This window comes from Mauremys reevesii, linkage group 9, assembly GCF_016161935.1.
Source record: "Mauremys reevesii isolate NIE-2019 linkage group 9, ASM1616193v1, whole genome shotgun sequence".
Lineage (NCBI taxonomy): Eukaryota > Metazoa > Chordata > Testudines > Geoemydidae > Mauremys > Mauremys reevesii.
The window spans coordinates 45339179-45362391 of record NC_052631.1 but is presented as its reverse complement, the minus strand read 5'-3'; the positions used below and the strand labels follow the sequence as shown (position 1 = coordinate 45362391).

The window sequence follows — 23213 nt, the reverse complement described above, 5'->3', positions numbered from 1 at the left end:
AGTGTAACTTTAGCGCCCTCGTGGCCAAGATGGAGTCTGCTCTGCAGGCAGCTCTGGCCAAGACAGCGCGCGCAGGAATGCAGCAGGAGAAATCCCTTCCACCCCAGGGGCACCTGTTCCAACCCCCACAGAGTGAACACACCCACACACAGGAAAAGTACAATGGATATAACAAAGGGAAGTATTTATTTACTGAGGGATGAGAGGAGAAATACAACAGGAGGAAATATAAGGGGAGCAGTAAAACAGGGCTGCATCCAAACCGAGGCCCCACAGGCCCAGTGGTAGCACAGTCTGGAAGGGCAGACACTGAGCAATATGTCTGCACTCAGAGTTCGAGAGTCCTGAGCAAAGTTCCAGTCCAGTGGTGAGTCTTGGGTGCTCCTGGTCGTCTTTGGTGCCAGTGAATTCTCCCCAGCAAACCCCTCCAGTGCCCTCTTCTGCCGCTGTCTGCAAAGCCCCACAGAGCGACCACCTCCCCACTTAACTAGCTACAGCCTCCCTCCTTGTTCCCAGTGCAGAGTCACAAGCCCCAGTGCTCACAGCCCCACGCAGCTCTGGGCAGCCGTGATACTGGGTCCAGCTCCGGCCTGTCCTTCTCGGGCGATTCCTCCCTGGCACAGGGCTCCTCCTGGCTCCTGTCCTGGGGTGTCCCCGATCGGGCCTGTCCTCCTCAGGCCGCTTCTCCCTGCTTCACCTCTCCAGGGCCTGCAGACTGCCTCTCTCCCTCCCTGGAGCTCCAGACCCGCCCCCTGGAGTTTCCCCCCTTTTTTCTTACTCTCCCCCTCCCCCTGGGAAAAAGATTTAAAGGGGCCATGCTCTCTACACCCCAAAGGGGTTACACAAGGATCATAGCACTGAGCACTGTACATGCCTATAACACATAGACAGTCCCTGTCCCAAATCGAATAACCCATCAGCAATGTTATAGGATTGTCATCATAGGAGAGTATCAAATGCTGAAGCTTTAGCAAATATTTCGTGTGACGTGATGAATGATGCCATAGCGGGAAGTTAATGGATAGAATACAAGTTGAATCATGGAATCAGGTTGAATCTGATAGTGTCCCCGAATGATGTTGGAGTATGGTAATAGTTCATAGAACACAATTAAAGCGATCCCTCTGCCAGTGTTCGCTTTGCTGAGTTCAGGGTTTATTTTAAAAGTGTTTCTTCTGGGATTACAAAGACATGAAAAATTGTCGATCAATTTTAATAAAAACCTTGTTGTGTTTTGATTCCTATGTCAAACACCTTTTTTATTGATGTTAATCAACCAAGCTGTACAAAGCTTAATTGTATCTAAAATACCTCCTCTCATTTTCATTAGTTCCAGATTTTAAACTTGTCTTCTTTCTGGCTCATTGTTAAACAATTGCTGTTCAGCATTTTGGCTGTCTCAGAGCAAAGCTGCAGCTTCTTCTCAATAAAGAAAATTGCATAGGGTTGCTGTGGTAAATACACAGTGCATACCATCTCCTGAGCTAAGCTAAAATGATTTGGAAATTAACTGCCCTACGCACCAACTATCAAGCTAGACAAATGTGATTCAGAAACCATATTTCATAATCAGTCACTAGGCAGATGTTCTAAAAGAAATATATGATGAGCTAGAGCTTCTCGCAATAGATGTCCAGCTCCTTTTCTTAGAATGGGGAGGTGACAGACACTGTGAGCTAGCTCCTGGCTACGAGTGCATCCTTTTTGTAGGACACAGAATGGTCCAGTCAAGTAGCCTGACCACTAGGAATCAGGAGACCTGGCGTCTATTCCTAGCTTGAACACGGATCTGCTGTTTGACCTTGGGGAAGTCACTTTACTTCGTATTTCCCCTCCCCCCATTTGTCTGTCTGATCTATTTAGATTGTAAGCTCTTTGAGAAAGGGCCTGTCTTGCTCTGTATAGGTATGGCACCTAGCAATGTGGGGCTCTGATATTAACTGGGGTCTCTAGATGCTACCATAATATCAATAGATCCTGGCACCATGCGAGTATGAAGGGACAACAAAGCTCTATGCTATGCTCTCACGGAAACCCACAGTGATTTCTTCCAGCCTGCCTGGTGTGCTGCCCTCCCAATGAATTTTGCCATAGAAGAAAAATATGTGGTCCAGTATTTAAAAAAAAAATGGTTTCCTGGAATTAAAATTCAGTGCTAATAGGATCAGACAGCAGTACTTCTTTAATGTTAAAATTACTTAGAAAAAAAAAACAGCAGTAAAGTTTGTATCATTAGACCATCTTTGTGCCTGACGTAGGTAATTCACGGCTAGGAGGATATATGTCTGTAGAGGTAGATGGACAAAAGGTGTGTCATTTAACCTCCAAATCTGTAGAGTTATAGCTTTTTTTCTGCTCTTAAAATGGCCAAATAATGGGTGGAAAAATTACACCATTGGCCTTGTACAGTTTTTTTCCCTTCATATTTAATGCTTTTCTCTATTAACAGTTCAACACTGTGGAGTAACCTGGCACATCATGTCATAGCTAAGGGTGATGATAAAGAGTCTAAATACAGATGTGTGTGAATGGGTAGAGTAGGTCTCTCTGTGTATGTTTTGGACCCCTCTCATAAAATCTTGCATCAAAAGATTAGAAAAGACCTCCAGGATCACCTAGTCCAGCTCTCTGTGGCTAGCAACTATAAGGACTCTGCATGACTCTTTCCACATACATATATTTGATTTCAGTGTCTCTATTGAATTGGTTATGAGCACCTCATGCGGTAAACTGCTCTGATTAGATTCTCTTTTACTGTCAAAGCTTTTCTGAAAAAACTCGTTCAACTGGTGCCCCATCGCTCGTCTTACTGGTAGCATTTGATTTAAAGTGACCATTTTAATTCATTGCATTATTACAAAACATTTACTAAATGTAAACAAAAAAATTGAAATTGAATCTTACTTGCATGAAAAGCAGGTTCCTCAAATGTATGATTCCCACCAGGGGCACCAGAATGGAGGTTAGGGTCGGGAGCTATGGCCCCATCACTTTTTCCTGGCCGTAAAGGTGAGCAATGGTGGGGGGGGGGAAGAAGGTGGAGAGGAGTGTGTGGGAGGGAGGAATCTTGTGGGGGGGAAAGGTGGTGTGAGGGCAGGGCCTGGGGGGGAAAGGAGCAGTGAAGGGGCTCAGGGGGAAACGGCAGTCTGGGGGCCTAGTGTTTGGGAGAAGCGGTGGTGCGGAGGGGCAGAGCCTAGGTTCAGGCACTGGAGGTCCTCCACTTTTAGGGAACTTCCATTGTTCCTGATTCCCACTGTAGCCAGATTTTGTTGTTCTTGCACACATGCAATCTTTTTATATTATGGTATCTTGGGCTTGATACAGGAATTACTGGGGGAAATTCTGTGCCATGTTGTATGGAGCAGGTCAGACTAGCTGATGACAATGAGCCTTTGAATCTGTGTTGCATAGTGAATTTAGGAACAAGCTGTAGCACTTCACTACTAGACTATGTAAGGTGCAGTACAGTCTTGTCTCAAGGAAGGGTTGTGCTCCACCCGATGCTTTCCAAACCTGCTAATACATATGGCACATTGTGTAATATAATGATCCTTTTTTTTAAAGGGGCAGCAAAGTGCACATGCTAATGAGCCATTCTGCCTTGCAGTAGCATGATGGCTTGTGGATTATGCCAGAACTCTCTCCCTAGTGTGATTCTGTATGAGGGTGTGACTTCACCCTTAATATCTAGGGACTATGAACTAGATTCTCTCCAGTGACCACTGGGTGCCCAACATGTGACAGCTAGGGATTTTCAGTAGTTCAGCGAACCCACCACTCTAGTCGCCATCAATGGGCATTGAACTCAGGTCAAAGCTATCTCAAGTTGGACACCCAAACATTGCAGCACCCACAATCGGTAGGCATGTTTGAAGCTATGTGCCAGTTTGCCTGAGTTACAACATGGTTGCTTTGGGAATTATAACTTTGATTGTCCCAGTTTTTGTGAGACTAAATTCTTCACTTTTCGACTGTAGTAAGTATTTTGCACATAATTTGCTTACATTTTTTTAAAATAAGGAAATAGATTGGAAAATTGTACATCCAGATCAGATGGCTCTTCACCTTTTCCATTATAGGGAACCACTTTCCCTATGACAATTGAACATTACTCCCTCCCAAGCAGAAATCCTTAACACTGTGTATCAGACTTGTCAACCCAGATCTTGGACCTTTTCAAATTTTCCCTCAAATATTTTTCCATCCAACCCTGCCTTTATTGCAACAGCCTTCAAAAATCTGAAAAGAACAAGTCATGGGGTAATACACATTTGTTGTTTATATTGTGGTTTATGGGAGCTTCTCACTTTTTGTCATAAAAGAGGAGTAACGTCCACGACACTGGAGTGTACGCACACTAAACAGTTCTGTGGTTATCAAATGCCTCAGCTTTGCTTCGGTGTTTAATCACCCACACAAAACGTTTACTGCCTTGCACACTCCTCAGACATTATCCCTTAATTATACAGCGTTGTACTACACAAAACATACAGCATAGGCTGGAGAGTAAAATCCAAGTATCTGTTAATAACGCAGACAGAATTCTATAACTCAGTCTATTTTTATTTCATAGATGTGCATCTGAAATGGAGCTCCTTGATCTGCAGAGGGTCCCATTAATACTGTCTGAAGCCCTACCCTGCATCCCTACTGCTGCTCTTTCCCCTTCAATCGCCTATTGCTTCTGCTCTCTGCACCTGACCTTCCACAGATGATGGTTAAGGCTACGACTTTGTCATGGAGGTCGGGGAAGTCACTGGAATCCGTGAGTTCCAAAGACCTCCGAGACTTCATCTGCAGCAGTTGGGAGCTGAAGGGTCCTGCCCTCCCTCCCTCCTGCAGCAGCAGGGAGCTATGAGGTACCCCTGCCACCTAAGGCAGTGGGGCTCCCAAGCTCTGAGCCACCATAGGCGGCGGGGGTACTCTGCAGCTCCCTGGAGGCAGCGGGGGGACCCTTACAGCTCCTCACCTCTGCAGGCAGCAGGAGGATCCCAGCAGCTCCCTGCCGCCGTGGGGGATAGGGGGACCCTGCAGCTCACAGCCACCCTACAGCAGCCAAGCCCCTTCCCATTTTGTCATGGACATTTTTAGTAAAAGTCAGGAACAGGTCATGGGCTTCCATGATATTTTTCCTCATTGCCTGTGACCTGTCCATGATTTTTACTAAAAATATCTATGACAAAATCTTAGCCTTAATGAGTGTAGCTGCTGCTTATTCTCTTTGCCCCTGCCCCATATGAGGCCAGGGCAACCTTATTTCCCTCTCTGCTAACAGCTCTTGCCTACCACTCTAGAGTACTCTACTAGAATGAGAGGAGTTCTTGCCTCCCATTAAAGTGGCATCTCCTTCAGTGTTGGAAGGACTCTTGCCTCCTGCTTTGGTCCTGGAGCAGGATGCAAGATTTGCTTCAATAATTACTTTTGTATATTTAGGAAGGGAGGCAGCAACAAACTAGCGGCTTTATTTTGTGCCCCAAGAGTCCCCACCTGCCCATGAGATTTGCAGTGATGTGGCTCTGCACCACTCCCCACTTAGCTCTTCCCCTGACTGGTACAGTAGAGCCCTGTCAGGAGCACGGCAGACCTGCATTGTGCATTTTGCTTCAACAAGTGTGTGTGCAAGAAACTTCCAATGTTTGATGCCAGATAAAGTAGGTCTGTCCAAAAATACAGTAAATGTTCCAGCGCTTCATATTGTCAAGGCAACATTACTCATCTCCCACCAAGCTCAGCCCCATGCCGACAATAACTGCTCTGCCTTTTTAAATGATCCTCCTGCTATCACACGTTCCTCAGATGAAGGTAGTATGTGGCAATAGTAAAACTGCAAGATACGCCCAATCGTTTGTGATAATGGACGAGGTCCAATGTCATAGCATGCATGCCAGAGCCATGTTCAGAGAGACTGAGGGTGTGTAAATAGATCATAGCAGTGTTGACAGATTCCTTAAGAAGCCTAAATCAGTCAGGACTTTTAGCTTCACTGTCCAGCTGCTCCAGCTGATTGTAAAAGGGGAGCCAAGTGCCTGCTCCAAAGCCCACTGCAGTCAGAGTGAGGGGTGCAGGATCAGACTCTGCAGAGCTACGTTTTTGTACCCTTATTCATTATGGGTAGGGCGCAAAGCCCAGTTGACTGTAAGAGTCTGACAATCTGTCCCCTAGTCTGACACTGTTCCTACTGTGGCTGTCTGTAAGAATTATACACAAGCTTCCCTTTCTTTGACCTGTTGAATACTAGAGTCTTGTCAAACAATTGTCTTTTACATTTAAAGAGTGGAGAAAAAGTATAAGAGAAGGGTTCCCCTAGTTTAAATTAAAATTCTTATTTGTGGAGTTCTCTTAAAGAATATCTGGATCATGAAAAGAAAAAAGACTGGCCCCTGTAAAGAGACATACCAGAGGGAGGAGGACACAAGAAGAAGCTTGTTGTGGACTGTCTCTGGATGCTCCTCACAGGGAGGGGCTGATCAGAGGTCACGCTGATTTCAAATCATGCAACATCTCAGGTGTCCATGGGGAAAGGAAGCTGCAGTGCTGGGCTCCAGTTCTATCCCTGGGGTAGCTTGGCTCACTTAGTGCAGAGGAGAACTCCATGCAGTCACTGCTGAGTTCTACATTTCCATTCAGCCCAGTTCTGCTCGCTTCAGCTCCTCGCTCACCCTGCTGAAGGGAAATACATAGTCTGAAAAAATCTCCTGTATTTGACCCAGCCCAAATATGCAGCAACACAATGGACTGACTATCTTGCTGATCCGTTTATAGAAAACGTGTAACAGAGATGGCATCCTCCACATTGTACATACGCCTGAATGCCAAGCAGCATACATCTCCATGCACAGAAATTCCACTAGCTGCTTCCTGCCACAATGCAATAGACATCTCCTGTCACACTACTGCCAGGAAAGATGCCTGGACCATACATCAGTATAAGTATCTGCTACAGTTCCCTTTGCAGAGCGACAAAGGAGCACAGACAGGTTTTTACCTTGCCCTCCCTCCCCTCTATTTGGCTCTCCCTTTCCCTTGGTTGAACGGGATCATGGAGTATAAGACAATTGGGCCCTGACCCAGCTCCTTTTTAGGAAGACCACACTCACTTTTTCTACCAGGGACCAAGCTGTGTCATGCCCTCTCTTGCTCCTGTGGGATTGTACTTCATTTTCCTGGTCTAGTGTACATGCTCTGAGCTAATTAGATATAATTGGCACCACGTGTGTCCAGTTCACACCATGCACCCAGTGGGATTATTTCAATCGTAGCACTTTGGTTAACAAACAGGTTTAATTTGAAGCTCAAACCGCTCCAACGTGTTCCCTCCTTTCAGTTTTCATAAGACAGCTTTTACAGACTTTGAAGATCAATAATAGGATGCCATGGGGAGGTATAAAAAAAACAATGACTCCCTAGGAGAGGGACAGAACATTATTGTGCATCAAATGGCCTAGATATTGCAAAGGAAAAGAGCAATGCATTTCAAATTACTCTTCTTTAGCAACCAGGGCTCAGACTACTGCTGTCATTCCATGATAGCTCTTTCAGCATGCGCCCAGCAGGCTTTATCCAGTAATGTAACTTTATGTCTGCCGTGCACTTATTTTATACATATGTTAGTAGGGCAGCTGGAGACATCTTTTTCTATTTAGCAGCAGGTGATGAAGAAAAATGCCTGTGAACCTGTACTGTTCCCTTGACATTTGAGCATGTAAGCGAGTCATTTTTTATTTGGGTAACATTCTTTGTATTACAGCAGGGGTGGGCAACCTACAGCCCGTGGGCCAGATCCGGCCCCTCAGGGCTTTGGATCTGGCCCACGGGATTGCCCCCTGGGGTGCCACAGGCCCCACGCTGCTCTCAGCAGCAGCCGGCATCACGTCCCTGTGGCCCCTGGGCCCTTGCCTCCAGGCACCGCCCCCTGCAGCTCCCATTGGTTGGGCACGAGGAGCTGCGGCCAATGGGAGCTTCGGGGGAGGTACCTGGAGGCGCAGCAAGCATTCCCCAGGGGCTGCAGCACTTCCTGGAGTGGCACGGGGCCGGGGACAGGGCAGGCAGGCAGAGAGCCTGCCCTGGCCCCGGTGTGCGCTGCTGCCACCCCAGAGCCTGAACCCCTCCTGCACCCCACCCCCCAACTCCCTGCCCTAAGCCCCTCTGCCTGCACCATGCAGCCCTCCTGAACCCCACCCCCTGCCCTGAGTCCCCTGCCTGCACCGCACACCCCTCCTGCACCCCAACCCCCTTCCCTGAGCCTCCTCATACACCCCGCATCTCTCCTCTGCCCCAATCCCTTGCCCTGAGCCCCTTCCTGCACACCGCACCCCCTCCCACACCACAACCCCGTACCCTGGCCCTGCATACAATTTCCCCACCCAGATGTGGCCCTCGGCCCAAAAAGTTTGCCCACCCCTGTATTACAGTAACCCGTACAGACCCCACCAACAGAGACTGGGAATTCATTGTGCTAGCCCCTGTATGAACACACAGTAAGACAGCCCCTGCCCTAAAGAGCTTCCAGTCCAAATGGATCAGACAGACAAAGGAAGTTGCATTCTTTCCTGTTTGCAGAGAGGAAACTGAGGCAAGAAGAGATTAAGCAATTTGACAGAAGTCACACAAGAAGGCCATAACAGAGCTGGGACTTGAACCCAAATCTGCAGAATACCAGACCAGTCCCTTCACCACAAGAACATCCTTCTTCTCTGAACTCATTTGTAGCATAGTCAAGGTCTGTGGGATGAACCAATCCAGGTGTCCAAATGTGTGAACTCTAGGCCTGATTTTACTGCATCTGAAGCCAGTGGGAACTTGACCATTAATTTAAATGGGAGCAGCACTAGGCCCTTAAAAAACAAAGGATGCTATTTTGAACTATTAAGAAACACTGACATGAAAGCAAAACAGATGGGCTTGATTCTCCTTATGCCTGTGTAGCTCCACTGACTTGACTGGAGTCACTCTTGCTTTACACCAATGTACATGAGGAGAATCAATTCATTCTTGAGTCCAGATCCTAAGGGCAGAGCCCAAGTTTCTCACAGGATTAGGGCTTGAGAGGCGTTATCCACAGATTTACGAAACAGTCCAGTGGTAAGATCTCTGATAGATGTATTTAAGTTTAGTTCCATTTTAAAATCAGAACAAAAGAGCCTAACACATGCAGAGTCCTCACCCTTTGGCTCAAAATTCCATATTTTATAAACCTTCACGGCATTATATTATTTCTTCAGGACAAGGAGAAAAACCTGAGGTGATTAAATCCTTCTGTCCACTATTTTTTAATCAGAACTTCAGCTCTGACACTTTATTCTCTGCAGTGGCTGAGAAACGGCATGTGGCATTTTTATAGAAAATATTCACCTTCAGTGGTACTTAAGGAAAACGTTGGTACCATCTGCAGTGATGCCATTACAGCCAGCTTATGGCCAGCTGGGCTGTCTAGGCATCCACTCTGCTCATTAATCCCCCATTCCACTACGATAAACTTCTGCAGCGATGGCAACACATTGCAGATGGAAATAATCCACTATGGCAGGAACTAATTAAGAGAACAAATCTGAGGCTGTGCCTTACGGCTTTAATTCTTTTCTTCTTTTTTTTAAATACCTGCGGGGCAAGGACTGTTAAAAAATGAAAAAGTTAAGCATAAGCCAATGATGGCATTAACCATGTCTAAGGTCTTAGAGTCTATTGCTGCTGTTCATTCCACAAAGTCTAGGATCACACATTTAAAAAAAACAAACAACCGAACGAACTATCACAGAAATCAGATAGCATTGATAAGGCAAACATAATTTTCAACAGGAATGTTAAAAAATCAAATTGAACATTCTGCTAAACACTTATGATTAATGGCACTTAAGATTAATGTTGATGTCAAACCGGCATTTGTATGCCATAGCACACCTCTCTGGATAGGCAGGGCTGGCGGGGTACCAAGATCTAGCCTGGCTGAGTGGAAGTGATGATGCATAGGCCTTTCCCACCACCTGGCCATGTTGGGGGTAGAGAAAAGCATGATTGGTGTCATTCACCTGAAAAGGAACTCTGCCTGAAAAAATTTGGAAAACAGTGGCTTCAACCCTTGGCATTCATGATCTTTGACCATAAAGATCATTTTTGCAGAGGTTAGTTATCCCTCAGTTTTCCATGGCGAAAGCCAAGGGAAAGATACACAGAAAGCTATTGCGTCTGGTTTCTGTTCCTCGGGAATACTGGCAACTGGCATGCAAATAACCAATATCACAGGAAATGTGTACAATTTCCATACTGTGTATGGAAAACATTAAGGTTACTGATGATCTCTAGAACTGTGCCAAACTAGCAATATTTATACGCAAAACCCTAGTGGTTTGCTGAATCAGGGCTTCATAGAGTGCATTATATAGACTCTAAATCAGCAAAATACTGAAGCATGTGCTTAACTTTAAGCACATGCTAAATCCATCTGTATTTAACAAAGCACTTAGCCCTATTGAAGTCAATGACACTAAAGTGTAAACTTAAAGTTAAGTATATACTTATGTCCATCCCTAGTCCGGCCAGCAGTCAAGTGCTTTGCTGAATCAGGGTCCACCATAGTATCTCATGTCCCATGGCATATCTCCTAATAAAATAGCCCACAAAAATAATACAAAATGAGCAAAAAAGTTAGTAATCACCACTTCACTGCTGGTAGAGGCATTTATCACCTGCCATGCTTCTAGGGGTATGTCTACACTGCGAAATTACTCCAATTTTACAGAAGTCGATTTTTGGGAACAGATTGTATAAAGTCGAGTGCACACGGCTACACTAAGCACATTAATTCAGTGGTGTGCGTCCATAGTACTGTGGCAAGCGTCAACATTCCGAGTGGTGCACTGTGGGTAGCTATCCCACAGTTCCCGCAGTCCCCGCTGCCCATTGGAATTCTGGGTTGAGCTCCCAACGCCTGATGATTTGTCATGGGTGGTTATGGGTAAATATCGTCAATCAACCCTCCCTCCGTGAAAGCAACGGCAGACAATCATTTCGCGCCCTTTTCCCGGGCAGACGCCATAGCATGGCATGCATGGAGCCCGTTCAGCTCACCGCAGCAGTTATGAGCATTGTAAATACCTCGCGCATTATCGTGCAGTTTATGCAGAACCAGAAGCTGAAAAACCAAACAAGGAGGTGACAGCAGCGTGTGACAAGAGTGATGAGGACATGGACACAGACTTCTCTCAAAGCGCAGGCCCCGGCAATGTGGACATCATGGTGTTAATGGGGCAGGTTCATGCCATGGAATGCTGATTCTGGGCCTGGGAAACAAGCACAGACTCGTGGGATTGCACAGTATTGCAGGTGTGGGATGATTCCCAGTGGCTCCGAAACTTTCGCATGCGTAAGGGCACTTTCATGGAACTTTGTGACTTGCTTTCCCCTGCCCTGAACTGCAAGAATACCAAGATAAGAGCAGCCCTCACAGTTCACAAGCGAGTGGCGATAGCCCTCTGGAAGCTTGCAACGCCAGACAGCTACCGGTCAGTCAGTAATCAATTTGGAGTGGGCAAATCTTCTGTGGGGGTTGCTGTCATGCAAGCAGCCAGCGCAATCACTGAGCTGCTGCTATCAAAGGTAGTGACTCTGGGAAATGTGCAGGTCATAGCAATGGGATTCCCTAGCTGTGGTGGGGGATAGACGGAACTCATATCCCTATCTTGGGACCGGACCACCAAGGCAGCCCACAGAAGGAGTGGGGTAGTGGTGGTGGTCGTCCCCCCCCAGAAGTGCATGCAGCTCAGCGTAGAAGCGGCATGTCTGCAGCTCTGTCCCGGGGCATCCGTTTGATTCTTTGGCTTTCTGGTACGTTTGTCTCAGCTCCTTAAGTTTCATGCGGCACTGTGTTGAGTCCCTGTTATGGCCTCTGTCCATCATGGCCTTGCAGATTTTTTCAACTGTTTTGGCATTCCGTCTTTTGGAACGAGTTCTGATAGCATGGATTCGTCTCCCCATACAGCGATCAGATCCAGTACCTCCCATACGGTCCATGCTGGAGCTCTTTTGCGATTCTGGGACTAGACGGTCACCTGTGCTGATGAGCTCTGCATGGTCACCTTTGCTGATCAGCTCTCCATGCTGGGCAAACTGGAAATGAAATTCAAAAGTTTGTGGGGCTTTTCCTGTCTACCTGGCCAGTGCATCCAAGTTCAGATTGCTGTCCAGAGCAGTCACAATGGTGCACTGTGGGATAGCTCCCGGAGGCCAATACCGTCGAATTGCGTCCACATTAACCCTAATTCAAACCGGCAATGTCGATTTCAGCGCTACTCCCCTTGTTGGGGAGGAGTACAGAAATCGATTTTAAGAGCCCTTTATGTCAACAAAAATGGCTTCGTTGTGTGGACAGGTGCAGGGTTAATTCGATTTAACGTTGCTAAATTCAACCTAAACTCGTAGTGTAGACCAGGCCTAGGACTTGCAATAAATTAGAATGATGTATTCACAGAGCACATTGATAGCAGGTACTAGACAATCAAGATTAATTTTATGTATGGATCCTTAGAATCTAATACCTTCACAACAAATTATACAGCCTTCATTTTCTGAACTGTCAGAATATTTTTAAATTGGCTTCTGGATTATTATTGTCCAGTTGTATGCGCATCAAAAGAGGGAGACTCCAATCATTTTTTTAAAATGACTTCTGAGCCTAGGTGCTAAAAAAATACTTGGCTTACTGCAAAACTTTAGGTCACAAAGTGTTTCCAAAGGTTCAGAATGGCTCAAAGTGAGCAATTAAATCTGAACTGCTCAACTGAATGTTTAGAATTGCTAAAGGGGAGGGGGGAGGATTAAATAACATGGAGCTTTTGGCCTGTGGTGCTTGGTTGTACTTCCAGGAAGGCTGGGAGGTTATTGATCTAGGTTTGCAGTTTCAAATTGCCAGGGAAGATTGAAGATGTAATTTTACCCTGATCCTGCTGCTCTTTGTACATGGCTGGCCATGTGGCTGTGCCCACACAGAGCTCCACTAATTTTAATTGGCCTCCACAGGGGTGCTGCCAGTCTGCCTGCGACATTATCTGATTAAAATATGACCATATAGACCATTGTTGCAACCACTGTTATATATTTGCAGCAAATCTTGTGCAAAGGTTGTCAAGTGAGGTGCCTATGAAAATGTTATGATTTGCTGGTTACGATTATTCTATCTTTATGCATGTATCATTTTTGTATTTGAAGTTATAAGTATTGGTTCTATACCTGGATTTCAAATGTTTGCTCCTAGGGTAACACCCACAAGGTAGCTAGCCAGCACATCTTGGAGGGACTATTCAAATTGAATAGCCCATAGAAAGAACATTTAACTCACAATGGACCATGGGAGATGCCCATCTACACTGAATGGAATTTCCTGCTGTGACTAGGCAAAATGCATGGACATGTGACTTGCCCATGTGACTCCAAACTCCATCGTGTTGCTGTAATTTTCCACAGTAAGAACAATGGGATTCCCTCCACATGGCAGAAGCTATAAAAGGCCCTGGAAACTCCTCCATTTTGTCTCTATCCTGCTCCAGCCTCTATCCTGAACAAGCCTCTGGACTTATACTAATGGGACAGCATTCTAACCAATGGACTGAGGACCGTCCAATGATTTGGAAGCAACCAGAGATTTATCAAGCCAGCAGTTTATTCCATCAGTTCTACAAGCCTGAACCAAGAACTTTGCAATTACTGTATGTATTTGATTCATTTAACCAATTTTAACTCTCACCTTCTTTCTTTCTTTTTATGAATAAACCTTTAGATACTAAAGGATTGGCATCAGTGTACTTTTTGGGTAAGATCTAAGTTATATATTGACCTGCGTGTGCGTGGCTGATCCTTTGGGATCAGAAGAACCTTTTAGTTAATGAGACTGATTGTAAAGAACCACTCACCTTTAAATCCAGTGTTTTCAGTGGTAATACAAGGACTTGAATGCCAGAGGAAACTGCTTTTAGGACTTGTTGTTAGCCAGTGTGGTGAAACAGAAGTTTATTTTTGTTGCTGGTTTGGTATATCCTATGGGGGATTAGCCACCAGTCTTGGGGTGTATCTGCCCTATTTCTCAGCAATTCGTCCTGAATTTGCCATCCTCAGTTGTGACCCACTGAGGCAGGGTTACTTTGCCCACTTGCAAGAAGTTGCAGAATCAGGGCCCAAAAGATTCAGTTTGGTTTTGGTAAACTGTTTATGCTAATCAGAACCTTATTGAGAGAGAATTGCACAGCCCTCACACTGGCAAAATCAGGTTCTCTCTTGCGGTTGCCAGTACTACGTTTTTCCTGTCAGACCAACTATACTGCTTTAAACAACCTTTCTTGGTATTGCAGCTTTCCCACTTAGAGCTGAAGCCAGAAAGTGCAGAGAGATGAGACAATGAAAGATGTTCTGGGACAGGGAGGTAACTAGGCTCTTCCAAATTCCCAAGGCATAGCTCAGGTTTGGTTTAAATGTCAGGTGAAGTTTAATCTTTGACTGAGTGGGAGCATGTTTGTTTTTTACCCATTATTAAATGACTGGCTGGTTCATTCCACAATCACCTATCAAGGTCAAGCTTGATTTAGAAATCCAAGTAACGCACTAGATAACTGGGCAAACAACTAAACTGTGGTCATTTGTGAGTGCAGTCACCTGATTTATACATGAAACTATGTGAACAAATTAGATACTCAGCTCCATGTGCATTTTGGGCACAGTTGTGCAGCTAGCTTTTACAAATGAAACCATTACTGATGGCTTGAAAATGACTAGACGATACAGCACAAGATAGCAAGAATGTGGCCTTCTCAGCATCAGTCTGCAACAGCAGCTCTATTGTCTACAGTCATTGGCCAACTGCCTCAAAACTCAGTCAGACGTTGAGGCTGTGGCTTCCCATAACCAGAGTTCAAACAAAGGCTAATGTTTCAAGCCAGCAAAGGGCTTAACTGAAAACATGGCAGAGCCTTGGGACCAGTCTTAGTTGCCTGTCACAGCAAGGCAGAGGGCCGGGGGATGCAAAATTGGCTGGAAGCCACGTCACCCCTACAGTCCTCTGGCTGCTGGGCACCAGGCCAGTCTTGAGGAGCAATTTAGAGCCTCTTGCCACAAACCACCACCTTCCTGGCTTTTCACAGATGGGTCAATAGGGAGAAGGCACTCTGAAACTTATATTATCTACATAAATCCAAAACGAGCTAACCCAGGTGCTGGCTGAGATCTGTCTGGAAAACTACTGTATCATGCAGTACCAGATACAATTCCAAGGTGTGTGCTTTCGCAGGCCTCAGGAGTTTAAATTTTTTCATTGAGAAACAGATACGGATGTCAAATTTATCCCTACTGTAACTCCAACATAACTCTATTCAAGCTACTTCTCCATGGAGAAATTTGGCCTGGACTCTGTTTTTCCAACTTGTTATTAGCTACGTATAGCCAGTCATTATTATGAAGAGGTGGCGGTCTTGAAAAATGAGTTTGAGCTAAAAACTGCCATATTTACTCTGACAGCAAGAAAGAATGTTTCTGCAACATTTGAAGAAAATTCATCCAATGGTTTTGCACTACAGGTCATCATTACAAATTACCTTGATTTGACACTTTGGTCCAGATTCTCAGCTGGTGTAAATCAGTGTCGCTCCAATTACTCCAGTGGACTTTGCCAATTCCCCATAGCTGAGTCTCTGGCCCTTTGGCTTTCATCTAATGTTTTTGTCTCCCTCTAGCTCAAATGGCTTATTACCCTAGTCAAACAGTCGATAGTGCCAAATTTCCTTAAACCCCCATCTCAGCTCATGCACTTGAGGAAGACAGCCTGTAATAAAGCAAAGTAACTAACTATTTTTGTTGTGGCTAGTTTTGCAAGATTTATGACATCCTTATGCCTTAACCTTCTTTGTAAATGATGTGATACATATGTAACTACACAGTTATGTAGCAAGCTTAACTGGTTTTTGACACACATTTTTGGAACTGAATAGTGAAACTGCTAGTTATGGCATCATGGATAAACTGTTCTGAATGAAACAAATACACCATAAACCTTACAATTGGCAGTGGTTTTGAACAGACTATTAAGAATTAAGCTATGAAAATCCTTCAAATGACCACTGGAGAGCAGAATTCTTACTATTTTTTTAAAGATATAACTCTGGATTCCTCCTTTATTTCTTCTGATGTGTCAGGAACAGGGTTGAGGTCCAAACAGATTCTAGGTGCTTTCTTAAAATAATGTCTTTAGTCGTGTGGGCAAAAGTAACTACTCTCCATAAAATTTGATACTCCATATAAATTTCCTCACATTCACTTCATTCACCTGTCCATGGAATCTTACATTCTGATTAAACTGCAATCTTCCCCCTGAAGTGGGACCTTAATGCACTAGGTAGAAGTCCCCTGGTGTGCACACAGTGTAGGACTACTGGAAGCAGCAGGGGTAGTGCGCATGCTGGTGGCAGGAGGTGAGGTGGGGCCATAGCACACGGTGCTGCAGCTCATAGGTAACCTGGGTTAGGCCACCCTAAATTAGAGCAGATGAGGATCACTGCACATTATCCTGGGGCCCATTTCTGCTCCCAGAGCAGCCTGGAATCAGGAAGGTGCAAACTTCACATATCACAAATAGTACATCACCATAACTGATGTGCAGTGATACTATTCAATACTAAGTGTTATGTACTGTATTCAATTAAACCCATCCCATACCCTTTCTCACCAAAGGGGCCGGGGGAGAAGCTGCCTCTGCAGCATGATTCCCACTCTGGAACCTACCAAGGTCTCTGAAGGTCTGGTGCCTATGCAGAGAGAGAAGTGGAGAAAGGGTAGGGGTACACATCATACCTGACATCCTTGAACCATGGGGCTTAGACAAAACAGATAATACACACACCAAGTATCATTTCCATTCTCCCATCTTCTCCCTTCTTGCCCCCAAAAACAAACACCAGGGTCCCGGGGGCTACTGCAGCCAGGGGGAACTTGTAGCAAGGCTGCAACCGATGGAATTGGCAGAGCTGCAATAGATAGGATCGGTAGGGCAGCATCGTAAGGGTCAGACCCAGTATGGAAGCACAGGGCCTCTGTGCAGATAGCTCCTGCCTCCTACTAGAGATTTAATAGGTTTTGCAGTAGGCCCCTAAGCTCATTCCACATGGAAGTCTGTATAGACAAGAGGCTGGGTGGTAGGCATCATAGATCCAGGTACAACTAATGTAGTTCATGATGGCAGGAAAGGTAGGAAGAATGTTTCTGCAGAGCAAATAATATAGAACCAATCAACTGGGGAAGTAATTTTGATATTCTCTCTGTCAAAGGATAGACTTGGTATGTGATGACGACAGGGATAACTGTCCATATTTAGCTTTTTAATTTTTAAAGAGAGGCCACATGGACAGGTTGGACAGATCAGGGGAATTGGAACATAGGCACTGGTCCTGACCTAAGCCAATAGGTCAAAGCTGGGAGAGGTCAGTAATGGCCAAAATTTGTTACCTCCTGACCATAGTACAATGCATCTATCAAATGTATTGCTGTCCTTAATCAGGTCTTGCATAGACTAAAGAATCCCATCAAACCTAGAGTTTATTTATCCAGGTCAGGACTGAAGTACAGCGATTGTCTACGGGAAGCAGGCAATGTCACTGCTTGTGCTATAAGTTGGCAAGTATTGTATAAATAAAAAGCCCCCCCAGCACTTCTGCACAACAGCTCACAATTCAACTCTCCTGCCTGGCAGTCTATTGTATTGTACTGGCAGTAAGTCAGATAATTTCTTACTGTAAATGTCTACCAAGATTGAAAGACTGTTTTTATTTCATCTTTCCAATACGGAATCCAACAAATTAAAAGGAAGATCAGCATCACTGAACACTTAATTTGCAAGAAGGTTAAGAAATTAAGAACACTTAATTTGCAAGTGATGGTTTCCAACATTTTACATATATTTTTCAAACTTTTATTCTGTACAAATTGGATTTTATTGATTGAAATAGATGTGGGATGTTTTGCTGCCAATAAGAACATTTTAATAAATTGTATGGCTGGACAAGGCATTTCTCCATTATAACCAGATCAGTGAGTCTGGAAAGATGTAGTCTTACAGAGTCTACATCTTGCAAGACCAAATATACTTTCTAAGCTGATGGAAAATTAATATGGTCTCTTTATTGGAATGAAAAAGGCATTTCAATTTAACCTTGGGCTATTTCCCTTTCCAAAGAAACTGCATGAAGGCAACAATGAAAAATTGTAATCTCCTTAAAGGATAATAGGAGAGAGTTCAGCTGGAGTTTATAAAGCATCTTAGTTAATGGTTCATTTTAATAATGACAGGTCTATCCACCCACATTGGCAAACCCTGATTTTTCAGAAGCTTATGATTCAAGATTACTTCTCTTACAACAGAGAAATGGAGTGGCATAATGAAAATATTCAAAGCAATCCCCCCTCACCTTTCTCGATCAGTGTGGACAGTTCCACCATCCTCTCCGTCACTCAGGTCCAGAACCCAGGCACCTTCTTGGACTCAGCAATTTGTCTAAACCTCACATCTATGCTGTGTCTAAAACTTGCTGATTCTTTCTGCATAACTTCTCTAGGATAGGAACTCTCCTATCCATCCTCCCAACTAAAACACTCATCTCAGCTCGCATCATCTCAACCTCTGTGACATCTTCTTCTCCTGCCTTTCTCATATCCATTTAAAATCCTGCTTCAAAGATCAATTTCCTAGCTCATTGCTTTGACCTCTCTCATAGAGAAGCCAGTGGAGGGCCTCATTTTCAATCACATCAAACATAAGCTACTGGTCTTCATTTTAAACGCCTTTCATGGTGTGTCTTCACTCTACCTATCATTTCACACGCTACAAATATGGTGACTCTGACCTCCATTCTGCCCCAGTGTCAGCCTTCATCACCCACTTGTTAAATTTGCAAACAAGTACCTTTATGATTTCTCCCACGCTGCCCCTTATGCTTGTAGGGGAACATCCCTGTAAATATCCTCAATGCTCCATCATTATCCTTCTTTCAATGACCTTCCTAACTTTCCTTTCTCATGATGCCTACAGAAAACTTGACCGTAGCCTATCATGCTGACCAATATCATCTCATTGTTTTCTGGATGGCCTCATCTGTTTGTATCCATCCATTGTCTCGTGTCTTATGCTGTAAACTCTTTGGAACAGAGATTGTCTTTGCTCGGGGTTTGCATAGCACCTTAATGCAATGGTATCCTTGTCCAGGTCTGGGGCTGCTAGGCACCATCGTAATACAAATAATTATTAATAGTAATAACAGCCCACTTGCCATCCTCTGAAAAGGACACTTCACCTGATGCACCTCTGCCAGGGCCGGCTCCAGGCCCCAGCACGCCAAGCGCATGCTTGGGGCGGCATGCCGCGGGGGGCGCTCTGCCGGTCGCCGGGAGGGCGGCAGGCATGCCTGCGAAGGGTCCGCTGGTCCCGTGGCTTCGGTGGACCTCCCGAAGGCATGCCTGCGGAAGGTCCGCTGGTCCCGCGGCTCCGGTGGATCTCCCGCAGGCACGTCTGCAGGAGGTCCACTGGAGCCGCAGGACCGGCGACTGCCAGAGCACCCCCCGCGGTGTGCCGCCGTGCTTGGGGCGGCGAAATTGCTAGAGCCGCCCCTGACCTCTGCAAGTTACTTGAGATCTTGAGGGACTACACTTATGATCAGAGAAAGGGCCAAATTGTTTCTAATTCAAAGAATAATGCTACATTCTTTCCCACTGAGTGAACATTCCCCTGGCCCTAAGAGAATATGGTCAGAATCCCCAATAGATAGGGATTAACTTCTCCTTTTCACTTAAAACAGCCTCATGATTTTCTGCAGCTACCACTATCCCACACTGGTATTTAGCGAGGATCTTCAAATCTTTGGTAACTCTGCTCTTTACTCTCACTATTACATAGGCATCATGAGATGCTTACTAGATTTGTTTTAAGATTTTCAATTGGAAGGCTTGTCCCAGACCATTGGGCTGGATCTGATGTGAAGGACAAAATCTTTGTTTTAACATCTCCAACCTAAGACTTCCTGAAGCCCCAAATCAGAATAATAGATTCCTAGACCAGAAGGGATAATTGTGATTATCTAGTCTGACCTTCTGTATAACACAGGCCATAGAATTTCCCCAACATAATTTCTAGAGCCGCTCTTTTAGAAAAACATGTAATCTTAACTTAAAAATTTGCAGTGATCGAGAATCTACTATGACTCTTGGTAAATTGTTCCAATGGTTATTTATCCTCACTATGGAAAATTTCTCCCTTATTTTCAGCCTGAATTTGTCTAGCTTCAACTTCCAGCCATTGGACTATGTTGTACTTTTCTCGAACAGCCCATTAGCAAAGATTTGTTCTCATTACAGGTACTTTTAGACTACAATCAAGTTACCCCTTAACCTTCTTTTTAAGCTAAATAGGATCTATAGGCATCTCTCAAACTTTCTTATTGGCCATGGTTCTATTTGATCCTACAATCCCTAACAATTTCCTGTAGCTCTGGGAGAAACTGGGACAATTGACCCAGAAGCTCATTAGAAGGACACCAAATGGAATCTCTGATCATCACATTTCTCATAGCAAAATACAGGTTTCTCAGGAACAAAATGCAGAACTGCTGCTCTCATACTGAGTCAATTTCAGCCAACTAATCCAACAGGAGTATAGATTTTAATTTGGAGCAAAATTTTGAACCAGGAATAAAATTCCTTCTTTTAAAGTTTAGCTCTGGGTTAGTAAGTAAGCAGTGGGGTGGATAAACTTCCTGCCCCTTTGCACTGCCTTCTTTATTTTCCTTGGCCAGTTGGAACCATGGAGATTGTCATGATAGACAGGGTTGTCCCTCTTACCAAAACTATTTAGTAAAGGCCACTCTTTTAGAATAACTTGCAATATCAGATTTATCTGCTTAGCATTATCTTGATCTGCTGTAGTCAGAACATCTTCATCTTTCAAACCTGGAAAGGAGGAGGAATCGTTAGCGTTTGGGCTTCTCCCTTCGAGGGAGGCCAAACACCTATTAACTGACCTATTCTAGATTTTGCTACTTTGTGATGAGATAGTGGGGTATACAAATAGAAGGGTTATAACCATGTATGTTACAACTCAGGTCCCTGCAAATCTGTAATACACAGCAATCCCAACTGGGGAAATTCAGGCTTCAGAGGCCTCAGGACTTTCTGATCTCTGCTTACTCAGTATGGCAGCGGCATCTGCAACAGTCAGTAGGGGATGTGAAATCTCCACAGTATTATGTGATTACCATGATCTGGAAACAGAACCACCATTAAACATTGAAGTCCCTGCACTGTAAACAAGTACAACTTCAAGTTAAAACGTCCTTGTACATGAAGTCCTATAAGTGGGAAATGATTTGGTTTCATTCTCTGCTGATAAACAAACAGATTATTTTAGATGTAAAAACAACAGCCAATTCTACTTATTGGGGAGAATAAAGGCACATTCTTTCCCTCCTGTTTTATACACTCCCACACGTTTGTACTTACTGTGCGCAGGCCAGTTTGTGCCATAAGCACATGTACCTATTCTTGCTTTTAGGTACAACTGTTAACTTCCATCCTTCACCTATCCTCTCCTTCCTTGTAGAAATAGTCTGACCTCAAAGGACTTAGGTCCTAGATAAGAAATAACAGGAAAACAAAGCCTCTCCCACATTCACTGGATCTCTTCTGAAGAGATGTCCACACATTAATTCTTTAACATAGGACTACAGGGGTCTGGTTCACCACTGCGTTACTTAGTCGTCATTGGAGTTACAGCAGTGTACTGGAGTAGCACACTGGTGAGCCAAGACCCAGGACTTTGCTGCTTGCTTTCCTGATTAATTAAATTCAAGTTTAAAAAAGAATCCTAAAATGTGGCAAGTAAACATCTCAGTTTTTCCTCGAGTTTCTTCTTTATTCAAAATCATTCACTGAATGGCTGAGTGAGTCTTAGTCCAGTGGGCGTTTTTGAGCAGTTCATTACAAGCATTCAAAATTCCAACAGTGTTGATTAGACATATGGGATACATGGCACCCATGAGTCTTGATCTCACTTACATTGGTTTTATACCAATTTCATTGACTTCAATGGAGTTATTCTGAATTTACACTAGTGGTCAATGTGAATTGGGGGCCCAATCTGTTGCCTAGTGATGCCAATCAGAATCTTTCCATTAACTTCAATGAGCAATGGATCAGGCCCCTAATGAGCACAATTTTCAGAATCAGGCTCCACAGGATACCATTACAAACTCCACATTTGCTTTGGCCAATAGAGTTAAATATTCTTCCCAGTACATCTTTTTTAGAATGTATTTGCAATTCTTTTGTTCTTATTTTTTGCAAATAGTTAAAACAAATTTATTTCTCTCTTCCATTTCCATCAAACCTATTGGTACATTGAGAAACGAGCATGCAGTCAAAAGCATCAGTTGTTTTTTTTTAGTGGTCTCTGCTCAAGGCTCATGGGAACTAGATTCTTCACTAGTTGCTCAGTTCACCAATGCTGTGGACAGTGTAACAGTTCTATTGTGTTTAGTAAGCCAAGAAGAAGGAAAAATCATTATTGTTAGTTTATAAACAAGACTTAATCACCTATCATCAATTGTAAAAAAGGAGTAAATATGTTGTAATTTATTCTAATAGGTTTGCACAAAAAAGCAATTAAACTAATGCAGTTTGACTTGTGTTCCATTAATAATGTACCCAATCATTACTACATTGTTTGAAAAGACTATATGCAGAATATTGTCTTATGGACTAATTTTTTTCTTGCAATTAGTTGCATACATTTGCTGACAGGCTAATTTATATTCAATTGCTTTAAAAGCAGAATCATTTTGAATTTAATTGCATTTGGTTGTAATCCATCTGCTGACAAATTTGTGTGTTTTGCTATTTATTTGCTAATGCTTTCCTCCACTACAGCATGATCAGTCATACGAGTTGAAATATGTTTTTGACAATATAAATACCACAGGGTAATTAAAGGCCAGATGTATGGCTGGTGGGAACAACTACTCACTGCAATTCTATCTCCCCAGTTGAACTTTTTATTGTTGCTCTACAGAGACTGAATAAAAATATGATTAAAATGCAATTCTATGGCTTCTTCTTTGTTCTCAACAGCTGCATTAGGTGAAGGTCATAAGTGTATCAAATTATATGGAAGGAGCAGCAAATTAGTTCTTTGATGCACTTTG

The 23213-nt window shown here is 44.1% G+C and overlaps 1 long non-coding RNA gene across 1 annotated transcript; it reads left to right on the top strand.

The window, feature by feature from the left end:
* Positions 1-214: 214 nt before the first annotated feature.
* On the top strand, positions 215-4631 carry LOC120372598. Its single transcript, XR_005585063.1, has 3 exons — positions 215-367; positions 2947-3009; positions 4574-4631. It is a non-coding gene; the product is annotated as an uncharacterized LOC120372598 (long non-coding RNA).
* Positions 4632-23213: the final 18582 nt, after the last annotated feature.